The following is a 15,627-nucleotide window of genomic DNA, read 5'->3' on the forward strand; positions in this document are numbered from 1 at the left end:
ATTTATCTCAGGGATTATATATGATGGTATTGGCTCAAAGGTCTTTAGATGATAGCTGGAATCAAATATCTTTTGGGGTTTGTCGGTAGGCTCATCACACTCGCCTTCATCTCAACGGTGATCTGAACTTTCCTTGGAAGAATTCGTCACAAACCCCGTCATCTTGGAGATCTTTCAAATCTTCTTTGGCCTCGGGGGTCTACTCGCTTAATTCGCCTTCATCTTGACGACAATTGAGAGATCCCTTTTGCGGATATTTGATTTGCAGCTTAGCTGACTTGAGGAGACATGAATTGGGTAGGTCCTTTTCTGACTGCCAGGGATATTTTCACTGTCTTACTGCCAAAGAATAATCTTTAAGAATGTGCCATAGCTACGATCAATATCAGCTCATTTATGGCTTTTCAGCATCATTGGATATTTCCTTTACCGGTCATGTCGAAGATTTTTTCTTCATCCTCTTGGTTGACCAACAGAAAATTTGGAATTTGAGCCTTTTTTCACAGAAGTTTCACCCTTTTGGAAGGAATACTTAAGAAGATTTGAGGAAATTCTTTATGTAATAAAAGTTTGAGATTAACAACTATTTTATGGCAATTTGGCAAATTTTTCATGAATTTCTTTGTGAAATAATCACTCAATATAGATTTTGATACGACCTTTAGTTGTAATTTATGATTTTGGACATTCTGACCAGTAAAACTGGGACTTTTAATTTAGTGACCAGCGAAGGAGCTGGAACCTTTCATTTAACGACCAGTAAAAACTGAGACCTTTCATTTAATGACCAGCAAAAGAGCTGGGACATTTCATTTAACGACCAACGAAAGAGTTGAAACATTTCATTTAACGACCAACGAAGTAGTTGGAACATTTCATTTAGCGACCAGCGAAGTAGCTGGAACATTTCATTTAACGACCAGCGAAGTAGCTGGGACATTTCATTTAACGACCAGCGAAGTAGCTGGGATATTTCATTTAACGACCAGCGAAGTAGCTGGGACATTTCATTTAATCATTTAACGACCAGCGAAGTAGCTGGGACATTTCATTTAACGACCAGCGAAGTAGCTGGGACATTTCATTTAATCATTTAACGACCAGCGAAGTAGCTGGGACATTTCATTTAACGACCAACAAAGGAGTTGGAACATCTCATTTAACGACCAACGAAGTAGCTGGGACATTTCATTTAATCATTTAACGACCAACAAAGTAGCTGAGACATTTCATTTAACAACCAGCGAAGTAGCTGGGACATTTCATTTAATCATTTAACGACCAACGAAGTAGCTGGGACATTTCATTTAATGACCAGCGAAGTAGCTGGGACATTTCATTTAACGACCAACGAAGTAGCTGGGACATTTCATTTAACGACCAACGAAGTAGCTGGGACATTTCATTTAATCATTTAACGACCAGCGAAGTAGCTAGGATATTTCATTTAACGACCAGCGAAGTAGCTGGGACATTTCATTTAACGACCAGCGAAGTAGCTGGGACATTTCATTTAACGACCAGCGAAGTAGCTGGGACATTTCATTTAATCATTTAACGACCAGCAAAGTAGCTGAGACATTTCATTTAACGACCAACGAAGGAGTTGGAACATTTTATTTAACGACCTTTGATTTAATGATTTGATCTAAGATTGAGACTTTCTGAGAGACAAACAGCACGAGGACTGAACTTGATCTTTAGATTTAAAAACTTTAGCAAAATGACCAATGTGAGCACCGGATATTCCAACTGAGAGTTGGGAAGGAGATCGGCCGATTTAAGATATTTAGAGATCGAAGCAAGAAGAAAGGCCGGGGTTTCAGGATTATCCCTTATCCTGAAGGGAAAATAGAATAGACATTTTGAAGAGAATTTAGTAAAAGAATGATTCAGGTTTATCCCTTAACCTGAAGGGGAAATGGAAGATTTTGTGACGAGATAACTTGAAACTTGAATTTAGAAAGGATATGACAAGATTTAGAACTTATGATCTATGATTTAGATGGACCAGGTATGCAGTCCAATTTTCAGGATTAAGCCCTTATCCTGAATGGGGAATATAGAAAGAATAAACTTTGAGAAGATAGAAGGATATAGAACTTTGAAAAAAAATGTGGAACATTTGAGGAAATTGATTTATTTTTGTAAAAAGAATTCTCACAGGTAGCATGGTTGGCCCTATGAGTGATCTCAGGATTATCTCTTATCCTGAATGGGAAAAGAATAGAATTTAAGAAAATTTAGCGAAGGCAAATTGATATAAATCTAGAAAATCAATAAAGATTAACAAAACTTGTATTTACAAAAGAATCCTCATAGGTAGCGTTGTTGCTCCTACAAGGGGTCTTCTGGATTACCCCTTATCCTGAATGGGAAAAGAATAGAATTTAAGAAAATTTAGGGAAGGCAAATTGATATAAATCTAGAAAATCAATAAAGATTAACAAAACTTGTATTTACAAAAGAATCCTCATAGGTAGCGTTGTTGCTCCTACAAGGGGTCTCAGGATTTTTCCTTATCTTGAATGGGAGCACCTCGGACAACGAGGGTCAGGTTTATCCCTTAACCTGAGCGGGAAACACCTCGGACAACGAGGGTCAGGTTTTTCCCTTAACCTGAAAGGGTACACCTCGGACAACGAGGGTCAGGTTTATCCCTTAACCTGAAAGGGTAAAAGAATAAAAATCATAAAAATGGAAAAGAAGAAAAGAAATTTATTTAAAAATTTATTTTGGAAAAGAATTCTCATAGGTAGCATTGTTGCTCCTATGAGGGTTTTCAGGATTATCCCTTTTCCTGAGTGAGAAAAAGAATAGAATTTAAAGAGATTTAATGAAGGAAAATTTGATATAAATCTAGAAAATCAACAAAGATTGACAAAACTTGTATTTACAAAAGAATCCTCATAGGTAACGTTATTGCTCCTACGAGGGGTTTCAGAATTATCCCTTATCCTGAATGGGAACACCTCGGACAACGAGGGTCAGGTTTATCCCTTAACCTGAGCAGGAACACCTCGGACAACGAGGGTCAAGTTTATCCCTTAACCTGAGGGGGAAATAGAATAGACTTTTGATGAGAATTTAGAAAGGAATGATTCAGGTTTACCCCTTATCCTGAAAGGGGAGAAGAATAAAATTTATAAAAATGGAGAAGAAGAAAGGAAAGAAATTTTGAAAATTTATTTTGGAAAAGAATTTTCACAGGTAGCATTGTTGCTCCTATGAGAAATTTCAGGATTATCCCTTATCCTGAGTGAGAAAAAGAATAGAATTTAAAGAGATTTAATGAAGGGAAATTGATATAAATCTAGAAAATCAACAAAGATTGATAAAACTTGTATTTACAAAAGAATCCTCATAGGTAGCATTGTGGCTCCTACGAGGGGTTTCAGGATTGTCCGTTATCCTGAATGGGAAAAGAATAGAATTTAGGAAAATTTAGTGAAGGAAAATTGATATAAATCTAGAAAATCAATAAAGATTAACAAAACTTGTATTTACAAAAGAATCCTCATAGGTAGCGTTGTTGCTCCTACAAGGGGTCTCAGGATTTTCCCTTATCCTGAATGGGAGCACCTCGGACAACGAGGGTCAGGTTTATCCCTTAACCTGAGTGGGAAACACCTCGGACAACGAGGGTCAGGTTTATCCCTTAACCTGAGCGGGAAACACCTCGGACAACGAGGGTCAGGTTTATCCCTTAATCTGAAAGGGTACACCTCGGACAACGAGGGTCAGGTTTATCCCTTAACCTGAAAGGGTGACACCTCCGACAACGAGGGTCAGGTTTATCCCTTAACCTGAAAGGGTAACACCTCGGACAACGAGGGTCAGGTTTATCCCTTAACCTGAGGGGGAAAAGAATAAAGGAAATACCTCATGGGAAAGAGGCATCAGGTTTATCCCTTAACCTGAAAGGGTATAAAGATTGATAAAATTTAATGGAATTGAGGAAATATTGATAAACTTGATAAAAACTTGATAAAATTGATATAAACTTGATTAAAATGAATGAAACTGATAAAAATATAAAACTTAACTGAAAATTTATAAGATTTAAGAGAAAAAGGAGTTTTTCTGATCCTGCCTGCATATGGGATCTTGAAAGGAAAATGTTTATTTAAAAGATAGGTGAAAATTCATTTTTGGGAAAAAAATCTACCGTAAGAAGAATGATCAGTGCGAGAACTGATCCTTCAAATCAAACATGAGAGATCATCATGAGGGTCAAATTTTGAAGGCAATAGTAAGGAGAATGTAAAATATGAAGATATGAAGATGGCAATATTAAGGAGAAGGCGAAATGTGAAATATGAAGAAGGCAATCCTTTTAACAAGGAGAAGGCAAGATGTGAAATATGAAGAAGGCAATCCTTTTGGTAAGGAGAAGGCAAATCTTTTGATCAAGGCAAAAGACGAGGAAGGCAATAATTTAATCAAGGAAAAAGGCAATTCTTTTGACAACGCAAAAAGACGGAGAAGGCAATTCTTTAATCAAGGAGAAAGGCAAATCTTTTGACAACGCAAAAGACGGGGAAGGCAATCCTTTTATCAAGGAGAAGGTGAGTCTTTCGATCAAAGCGAAAGACGAGAAGGCAATCCTTTTATCAAAGAGAAGGCGAGTCTTTCGACAGAGCAAAAGACGAAGAAGGCAATTCTTTTATCAAGGAGAAGGTGAACCTCTCGACAGAGCGAAAGACGGAGAAGGCAATCCTTTTATCAAGGAGAAGGCGAGTCTCTCGACAAAGCGAAAGACGAAAAAGGCAATCCTTTTATCTAGGAGAAGGCGGGTCTTTCGACAAAGCGAAAGACGAGGAAGGCAATCCTTTTATCAAGGAGAAGGTGAGTCTCTCGACAAAGCGAAAGACGAGGAAGGCAACTCTTATGAAAGAGGGGAAGGCAACTCTTTCGACTATGCGAAAGAAGGAAAAGGCAACACCAAGATGTATCAAAATAGATGTCAAGTTCTTATTTCTTTATCAGGAAAGCTGGAAAAACATTGCCAAAGTGATAAAATTGCAGTTTTTTCAAGGTAATCTGAAAGATGTTCCTTCTTCCACCTAGAGTATTACCCCCAACTAGTTTAACTCTATAGAATTCAGAATCAAAGCCAAATTTTTGTTGTTGGTTTTTCTTCAAGAATGCTATCAATTTCCTTGATATGAAAGGAGAGGAGATATTCTTAGCTTCATAAAAGCAATTAAATGAAAGGATATTGATAGAAGAATTTCACACAGGTAAAGAAGATTCTTTGCAGTTTGGGCAGTTTGATATCCTGGGTATTTTCCCATGATGATCTTTTTGCACTCTTTTGAGTCACGGGGCTTTCTTGGGCTTTTACATCATCCTTCATTTTGGAGATGTCCTGACTTTTCTCTCTTTTTGGGGGAAGGGTACGTCACAAACTCCTTCATCTTGGAGATGTTTCGATCCTTCATTTATCTCAGAGATTATATATGATGGTATTGGCTCAAAGGTCTTTAGATGATAGCTGGAATCAAATATCTTTTGGGGTTTGTCGGTAGGCTCATCACACTCGCCTTCATCTCAACGGTGATCTGAACTTTCCCTGGAAGAATTCGTCACAAACCCCGTCATCTTGGAGATGTTTCAAATCTTCTTTGGCCCCGGGGGTCTACTCACTTAATTCACCTTCATCTTGACGACAATTGAGAGATCCCTTTTGCGGATATTTGATTTGCAGCTTAGCTGACTTGAGGAGACATGAATTGGGTAGGTCCTTTTCTGACTACCCAGGATATTTCCATTGTCTTACTGCTAAAGAATAATCTTTAAGAATGTGCCATAGCTACGATCAATATCAGCTCATTTATGACTTTTCAGCATCATTGAATATTTCCTTTACCGGTCATGTCGAAGATTTTTTCTTCATCCTCTTGGTTGACCAACAGAAAATTTGGAATTTGAGCCTTTTTTCACAGAAGTTTCACCCTTTTGGAAGGAATACTTAAGGAGATTTGAGGAAATTCTTTATGTAATAAAAGTTTGAGATTAACAACTATTTTATGGCAATTTGGCAATTTTTTCATGAATTTCTTTGTGAAATAATCACTCAATATAGATTTTGATACGACCTTTAGTTGTAATTTATGATTTTGGACATTCTGACCAGTAAAACTGGGACTTTTCATTTAGCGACCAACGAAGGAGCTGGAACCTTTCATTTAACGACCAGTAAAAACTGGGACCTTTCATTTAATGACCAGCAAAGGAGCTGGGACATTTTATTTAACGACCTTTGATTTAATGATTTGATCTAAGATTGAGACTTTCTCGGAGACAAACAGCACGAGGACTGAACTTGATCTTTAGATTTAAAAACTTTAGCAAAATGACCAGTGCGAGCACCGGATATTCTAACTGAGAGTTGGGAAGGAGATCGGCCTATTTATGATATTTAGAGATCGAAGCAAGAAGAAAGGCCGGGGTTTCAGGATTATCCCTTATCCTGAAGGGAAAATAGAATAGACATTTTGAAAATCAATAAAGATTAACAAAACTTGTATTTACAAAAGAATCCTCATAGGTAGCGTTGTTGCTCCTACAAGGGGTCTCAGGATTTTCCCTTATCCTGAATGGGAGCACCTCGGACAACGAGGGTCAGGTTTATCCCTTAACCTGAGCGGGAAGCACCTTGGACAACAAGGGTCAGGTTTATCCCTTAACCTGAGCGGGAAACACCTCGAACAATGAGGGTCAGGTTTATCCCTTAACCTGAAAGGGTACACCTCGGACAACGAGGGTCAGGTTTATCCCTTAACTTGAAAGGGTAACACCTCGGACAACAAGGGTCAGGTTTATCCCTTAACCTGAAAGGGTAACACCTCGGACAACGAGGGCCAGGTTTATCCCTTAACCTAAGGGGGGAAAGAATAAAGGAAATACCTCATGAGAAAGAGGCATCAGGTTTATCCCTTAACCTGAAAGGGTATAAAGATTGATAAAATTTAATGGAATTGAGGAAATATTGATAAACTTGATAAAAACTTGATAAAATTGATATAAACTTGAATAAAATGAATGAAATTGATAAAAATATCAAACTTAACTGAAAATTTATAAGATTTAAGAGAAAAAGGAGTTTTTCTGATCCTGCCTGCATATGGGATCTTGAAAGGAAAATGTTTATTTAAAAGATAGGTGAAAAATCATTTTTGGGAAAAAAATCTACCGTAAGAAGAATGATCAGTGCGAGAACTGATCCTTCAAATCAAACATGAGAGATCATCATGAGGGTCAAATTTTGAAGGCAATGGTTTGAAAATATAATTTTTGAGAAAGAAAATCAACAACAAAATTGATTTCTAAAAATAACAGTTTGAAACTGATAACAAGATCAATACAAGGGTTGATCTTTGAAGATAATGTTTAAAAATCAACCTTGGAAGATAAGATCGATCACGGGGGTTGATCTTTTGAATATAATGATTTAAAACCCATTTTTGGAAAATAAGATCAATGCAAGGATTGATCTTTGAATATGACAGTTTGAAAAACCAAACTTGGAAGACAAGACCAACACAGGGGTTGATCTTTGACTATAATGATTTAAAATCAATTTTTTGGAAGGTGAGACCAATGCCAGGATTGATCTCTGAATATAACGTTTTGAAAAACCACTTTTGGAAAATATGATCAACACAAGATTTGAGACCTATTTTGGAAGATAAGACCAACACAAGGGTTGATCCTTCAATGCAATGGTTCAAAAACATATTTTGGAAAGCATGATCAACACGAGGGTTGATTTTTCAATGCAATGGTTCGAAAACCTATTTTGGAAAACATGATCAACACGAGGGTTGATTTTTCATTACAATGGTTCAAAAACCTATTTTTGAAAACATGATCAACACGAGGGTTGATTTTTCAACGCAATGGTTTGAAAACCTATTTTTGAAAACATGATCAACACGAGGGTTGGTTTTTGACAAAGCTTGGACCGAAGAATATTTGAACTCTTTGGTCATAACGAAGATTTTTTTGAAATTTCATGATTTTTAAAAAGGCCCTCATAGGTAATATCATTTCTCTCATGAATGATGTCAGGATTGGTCCCACATTCTGAAAAGAACAGGAAAAATGTGGTTTTAATAGAAGCTGATGAAGAGATTTTTGAAATATAGATTTTCAAAAGCAAATGCCCCTATGTGGCAGAGGAAGAAAGTATTGTGATATTAGAGATATAAAGGAAAATTGACATTTCATTGACGAGCAAAACTGATAACAAAGAACTGAAATATTTATAAGTATTTTGACCAAAAGGTCACAAAAGGACTGGGCTGACTGGCCCCCTACAAGGTGACTTGGCAAAAAGGGAAGAAAAGTAGGAGAATTCTGGCATCTTCAGTCTTCTGAGTAGCCCGGGAGAGACTTGGTTATGACGGCTAGCTCGTCTTCCTCTTCGTCTTCAACAAAGAGACTCTTGTCGACGCAGTCCTGAACAATATTTTTGAAGATGAAGCAGTGATCGGTGTCATGCCCCACTGCTCGATGGAACTTGCAGAACTGATTTGTTAATCTTCCCATGACCGTGGGAGGATCTGCGACTTTTGGGAGTTTAACCAATCCCTTGGCCAACATGAATTCAAGGGCTTCTTCAAGCGTTTGCTTCAGAGGAGTGAACTCATGATCATTACTCCAACCTTCGCGCTTTATCTTCTCCTTTTGCGGAAAGTTAGACTGAGACAGCTTGTTATTCTGCTTGGAAGACTTTTCCCTTTGAACTGCATCGTGGTTCTGACCATTCTTGCTGTCATTTCTGTTTCTTCTGCTGTTATCAAGATTATTGCTAGAGGTATCAGCTGCATGAGTGATCTGCGCTTTCTTTTTCTGATCTTGGATATTTTTGGTCAGAGGCATGCCCTCGTAAAGTCCACTTTCTATTCCTGCCTTGAGCCATTCGGCTCGTTCAATCAACTTGATAAAGGATTTCGTCGGAGAAGCGGCAATGAGGCTTCTCAGGGGCTGAGAGAAATTGTTGAGGATTATTTGCAATGCATGCTCCTCTGGAATGGGAACTTTCATCTTGTTGTAGGTACTTCTCCACCTGTGGATGAACTCTCCTGCTCTTTCAATCTCATTCTGCTTTAGGTTGTAAAGGTGATTGAGCATAGGTGAAATCTCAGTATTGAATAGGAAGCGATCAATGAACATATTTACTACCTTATCGAACTCTCGTAGCTCGATAGGATTGATGTGGTCAGCATACCACCTGGCTGCTATACCCTCTAGACTGCGTGGAAAACAGATGAACAAAGCCCTGCTATCTTTCCTGAAACGGCTGCACTCTGCATAAAATGTGGCCAAGTGGGCTTTAGGGTTGCTAGTCCCGTCAAATTTGAGAAACTTGCGGGGAAGATTCTCCAGGTTATCATCCCTATCTAGACCATCATAAAAATCTTCGCCGGTGTAGGTCTGCTTGCCCTTACCTTTGGCTTGAATATCCTTGATTGCTCGATTCATCTCCTTCATCTGCTTGCTCATTAGGTCCTCTGCTGGAGCCCCAGACTTGGGTTTGTTGACGGATTCGGGCTCTTCTGCGGCTATTTTTACGGACTGCTTCGGAGGATTCTGCTTGTAGACAATCTGCTCTTCTTCTTCTGACTCTTCCTTGACTGACTCCGATTCTTTCGAAGTATTGTCCGGCTGTACCTTCTTCATAATGATTCTGACTTGCTTTTTTACAAGCTTCTTCCTCAGCTTGCTTTTAGGAACTGTCTCTTTCAGCTTGGCTTCGGCTTGTTCCGACATCATCCTCGCCATCATCTTTTAAAACATATCATACATAGCGGGGTCGATGACATCTTTCTTGTTCTGACCTTGTCCCCTGACTGATTTAGGAGAGCTCATCCCTTCTGCCTCACTGTCGCTGAGTTGAAGAACTGTTTCTTTTCCCGCTCTTGTCTGAACCATTTTTGAATATCAGTGCTCTCTGTAGAGGAAAGAGGAGGTTTTTAGACCAAAGAAACTTTTTTGGAGAAGTTTTGACAAGAGGGAGGATTTAGGTTGAAATCTAAAAATTGTATCCCATTACTAGGGATTGAGTCGTCACAAAATTTGTGACAATCGCGCTGTTTACTATACGAGGGAGAGTAACCAACTAAAATATGAAAAAGAAAATATTATTTTGAAAAGGATATCTCTTGACGGAAAGAGATTTTTATAAAAAATATAAACAAGAATATAAAATCAGAAGAAAATAAGAGAATAAATGAAATTTGAGGATAAATGGTAAAAGATTTAAAATTTGAAGAATTGCAGGCAGGATCAGAAGAATTTTTTGAAGAAATTTTTAGAATAAGAAGAGAAAGAAAAATACACCTGGGTTTAAAAAACAAAGAGGAAATTTTGAAATATATACCCAGGGTTTTGAAAAATATAAGGAAGATATAAAATATCACACAATCACAGATATACGAGCAAGAATGCACAAACAACATTCCCTAAAGCTGACTCTATATGCGATATTTTAAAATGGCTGATAGGACCTTAATCCTAACTCTAAGATTTAGATCATCTGATTCCAATCAAGGTACGCCGATATACTCAAGCCGAAGCTCGAAGTACGTGGCATATAAAGATATCTCTTCAGTTCTAAGGTAAAGGCTTCCCAACATCCTTGAGCACCTACCGATATACCTCGGACTATGGCCCTTAGGTACGTGGTAGGGGGGCGCGAACCCAAATAAGTGGTCCAGTTGTGAGGCTCTCTCCCAAACTATGGTTCAGTGAGACAGCCCAGCAACGTGAAGACCGGGACAATATAGGTAGGGATGTTTTCAAAAACATGTTTAACATGCAATAAAATCAGAAGGCTCTAATGCAAGTCCTAAAGAGATAGATTTAAATGAGAAGAAGCATACACTTTCATACATTGTTTGCATTCAATCCCTAAAATTGAGGAGAGTTGTATTTAAGATCTAAGTCTAATGTGAACATGGAATAATCTCCTCAATATGGTCCTACCAAACCATACTTACATCCTATCCTATATGCAATGATGTCAGCTTAGGACAGAGTCTAGGCTCCTAAGGTTTGCATGGAAATGAAGCTGACATTTATAGAATAAAGACTTAGAAAATATTAAAGCAAAGCAAAGGCATAGATTCAACCGGACGAAGACGGGTCCCATCTCGGTCGCCAAAACTGTGATCATCGCAAAATTTTTCCTCTCTCTTGTGGTTTCTCTCTCTTCCTTCTCTTTTCCTTTTCCAGCCTCTATTTTCCTCCTTTTTGAAGGGCGAAGAATAAAAGACAGAAAAGAAAGAGAGAAGAGAAAAGAAAGAAAGAGAGAAGAGGAACTCTTTTGCGGGTTTTCACTTGACCTTAATTTGAAAATATTTAGAAAATTAACTCGCCTCCATTTTGAAAATATTTGCGGGAAAATGGAGATACGGGATTCGCTCGTCGGTACGAGGTTCGACCGTTCCTGGCGCCTTTACCAGGGGTAATCGAACCAAGGGTCGAATCTATGCCTTTTGCTTTGCCTAAATATTATCTAAGAATTTATCCTAAAGATCTAAAAGATCTAAATGCACAAAGAATCATGCTTGTGCGATGCAAGGATGTATGCTCTTTTTAAAAGACATTTTTGAAAATTTCCAAGTTATTCTGAGATGAAAATTTGATAAGGGAGTGAAGAAATGTTTGAATCTAACTTTAGAACTTGAGATAGACCAGAGAAGTTCTAAGTCTTTGGAAGAATAAATCTTGACTTTGAAAAGAATAATTTAAAGCCGAGATAAAGGGGAAGGAAAGGAAATTTTTCAATGTTTTTGAACTTGGATTTAGGAAAAAAGGTAAGATAAAAAAAGTAGAATTGAATTTAAGATTTGAAATTTGGAATGGACCGGAGAAATCCAAATGGTATAGAAATGAATTTAAGAAATCTAGACATGATTTGTAAAGGGATCTAGAAATGAACTGAAATTGGATTTAAAAGTTGGATTTGAGAATAAAATTTGATTTGAAATCTGGAATTCAAATCCGAAGTTTGGATCTTAAGATGGATTTAGATCTGAAATCTAAGATCCAAAGTAGAGTTGGATTCTGGATCCTAAAAATGGATTTGGATCTGAAGTCTAAGATCCAATGTAGAGTTGGACTCTGGATCCTAAGATGGATTTGGATCTGAAGTGTGAGATCCAGTGTAGAGTTGGACTCTGGATCCTAAGATGGATTTTGGATCTGAAGTCTGAGATCCAAATGTAGAATTGGGTTCTGGATCCTAAGATGGATTTGGATCTGAAGTCTGAGATCCAAGGTGAAATTGGTTCTGGATCCTAAAATGGAAAATTGGATCTGAAGTCTAAGATACAAAGTGAAATTGGAGTTTGGATCCTAAAGAGGAATTGGATCTGAAGTCTGAGATCCAATATGAGTGTTGAATCCTGGATCCTAAAATGGATTTGGAGTTAAATTCAAAAGATGAATCAAGAATTTCTAAGTCTGATTTGAATTTGGGAAAAGGAATTTTTAGAAATTGAATCTTGAATATACAGATGAATTTCAAAGTTAAATTGTATTTTGAATTTGAGATAAAATTTGGAATTTGAAATACAAGATGATTCTGAAGTTTCAAAGTCAAATGGGACCTTAAAATTGAATTCTTGAATCTTTTTGAGAATTTTGAATTTATGAATAGGCTTTGATCTGAGAAATGAAGGAAGAAAATACTTGGATTTATGAAAAAGAATTTTTAAAAAAAATATGATGCAATTCTATCCTAAATGATGAATGAATTTAAATTTTTTAAATTGGATTTTGAAAAGCTATCTTATTCTTGAAATGAATTAAAATAAGATTGAAGATATAATACATCTCTGACTATGGTCATTGAATGTATTATATAATAATCTATATTTAAATTCAGGTGAAGAATAAAATACATTTGGTACTTTTATAGAATTTAAAATGAAATTAACTCTCAATATACCCTGACTATGGCCATTGGTATATATTTTGAATTAATTCTAAGTTAAATTCTGATAAAAGAAGAAGATATTTAAGGAAAATATGATGAATTTTGAAAATGGATCCAGTGTTATTTCGTAAAAGATAAAAATACTAAGTTTTGTCCACACCCTGACTATGGCCATTGATATGGATCATCAACTTAGGATTAATTTACCTCATACGAAATGGTGCATGTGCCATTCGTGTTTCACCAATGTGAGATTTTGAGAAATAAAGGAAGAATGCATGAAGAACAAGTAATTCATGATATTTACAATGCTCATTCATTCTATCTAAAACAGGAAATGTAAATTCTCATTAAGATCTAACTATTACAACATTTAAAATACAAATCCCAAATAATGACGTTTTCCACATATTCCCTGCAAAACACTTGATTAGTGTGAATATAGAGGAAATTTGTATATATCGTGTGGATATCAATGGTAAAAGATGCTCGCATGCCAAGGTATTTAAGAACTAAAGTGGGGAAAGATAAAAAAATGATATATGTCTATGTACCTATATTCATGCATACATATATGTATATACATATAGATACATGTATATGTATATATATACAGATATAAATGATATCTATGAAACTAACACCTAAAAGGGGGGGGGGGTGATACTGTGCAATAGTGAAAATATATGTACAGGAAATGTAAGAAGTGTGCATAGGTGGAGCTGACTAGTGAAGATGCCATGAGAGGCAGCAAGGTGCTGCTATCAATGGAAAGGATATACACGTAGGTATAATCTATTAATAACACACCAAATGTTATGAGGCATTGGATGTTATAAGTAGGAATTCACAAGTGGTGACATGCTAACAGTGGAAAGCCATTGATAGGGAATGTCATGGAGGTTAGTTCAGCAGATGTGAGGTGTTATGGTCCTGCAGGTGATGGACATGAAGTAAAAACATGAATATAGATGTGTGCATATGGAGGAAGGAACTGTCTTGTTGTGAAATAGTGACAGGTAGTATGATGTAGGAAATGAAAACCTGGTTTTGTGTCAATAGGTGGAAGGTTGTGAGCTGGAGCCCACTGAAGTAGAGGCGTGTGAGTATGTGGAGCTGGGACTGTATTGACAACAAGTGTTGGTAGCGGTGAAGTGTTGTACACAGGAGGGTATATGTATCGCTGGATGCTATTAGGTGCTGACAGTGAAGTAGAAATATGGGAAAAGTGCAGGTGAAGTGTTAATGGAGGGCTACAGTAGCTTTATGGCTGCTGTGTTGTTGAAGCATCAGAAATTGCAATGGATATAACAGGGCAATGGGGATATACATGGTGAAATGCAATAAAAAAAAAAGAAAAAAGAGAAAGTGGGCATAGAGGGTAGCAGGTTGTGCTGAAAGTGATGATGTAGGCATGAAGGGTGCCACAAGGTAAAATAATGCACTGGATGGTGAAGCACATCAGCAGTGGAATGTAAGTGAATATAAGTGCAGATGAATAGTGACTTTTGCAGGAAATAAGTGTGTGCAAATTAAGTGGACAGATGCAACCAGTGAGTGAGGTGATAGGTGTTGAAATGTATAGATGTGGGAGGGATTTCCTGATTGTTGTTAGTACTATAAGGTGAATGTGCTTGAAGTGTGGGTGTGTTGAGCCTAAGTAGCGAAGGGTGCTGTGAGCTACTGTGAAGAGCTCATAGCAAGGTAAAAACTGGTGGTGAAGGTGAATGGTGATAAGCATATACATGTGTGGGGCTTATGGGGTTACAACAGGTTTGGAACAGTGGTATTACCTATGAACCTTGGAGGGTAGGACTGGGAAGGACTAGACATATGGAGAGTCAATGACATGCATAGATAAAGCAAAATAAAATGCATATGTGTGTAGAGAAGGAAACATAGCATGCTATACAAAGTATTGAAACAATAAAGAAGGATGAGAGTGCCATAAAGGGATGAATACCTATCAGCTCGATGACGAATCAAAAGAGCAAAACACCAAAATAAAAGATCACATAAAGCAAAAACTACAATACCATGATACCCCAAAATATTTGAACGTGACAGCAGAGGCTATATCTAAAGGTGAAAGATAATGATAATACCTGATCAAAATGGAGAGTCCAAGGGTGTCACTGGGTGTTATGCAGTGGTGAGATGGAGAGTTGTACTGTAAGCCTGCCAAACAAACATATAGTGAGCGTATCAAGTAACCTGGTAAATTCAGAGGGGGTTTATCATTATCATGATCTTCTACGTTGTATTTTGGATGAAGACAAAATGATGAAGAATCATCGGTTTGGACTGGCCCTGGAACTTCGTCACAATCCTCTATCTCCTCAATCCCAGCCTCCATTGAGGACTTATTGCAAGTGGGTCAGTAAAATTTCCCAACAGCCATATTTCAGAAGTTGGAACATCTCTCCTTTACTTACATAATTTACTGCTTCGGATGGTCAAGATGATAGTACAACAACTTTAGGCCCAAAGTGGAAAGTCAGTTATGATCGGGAGGCCTTTAGATCGATTGATTGAGGTATCATCTATGTCGTCAGCAGTTTTCTCATCAACCATCGGCGAAGGCAAGTTCTGCATTGAGCTCGATTGATAGGGCCATCGTTTGGATTGTAACAGTAAATGCAAAATGAGCATAACAGAAGAAGGATTGTAAATAT

This window comes from Nuphar pumila, chromosome 11 (genome assembly GCF_984573655.1).
Source record: "Nuphar pumila chromosome 11, dmNupPumi1.hap1.1, whole genome shotgun sequence".
Taxonomy (NCBI): Eukaryota; Viridiplantae; Streptophyta; class Magnoliopsida; order Nymphaeales; family Nymphaeaceae; genus Nuphar; species Nuphar pumila.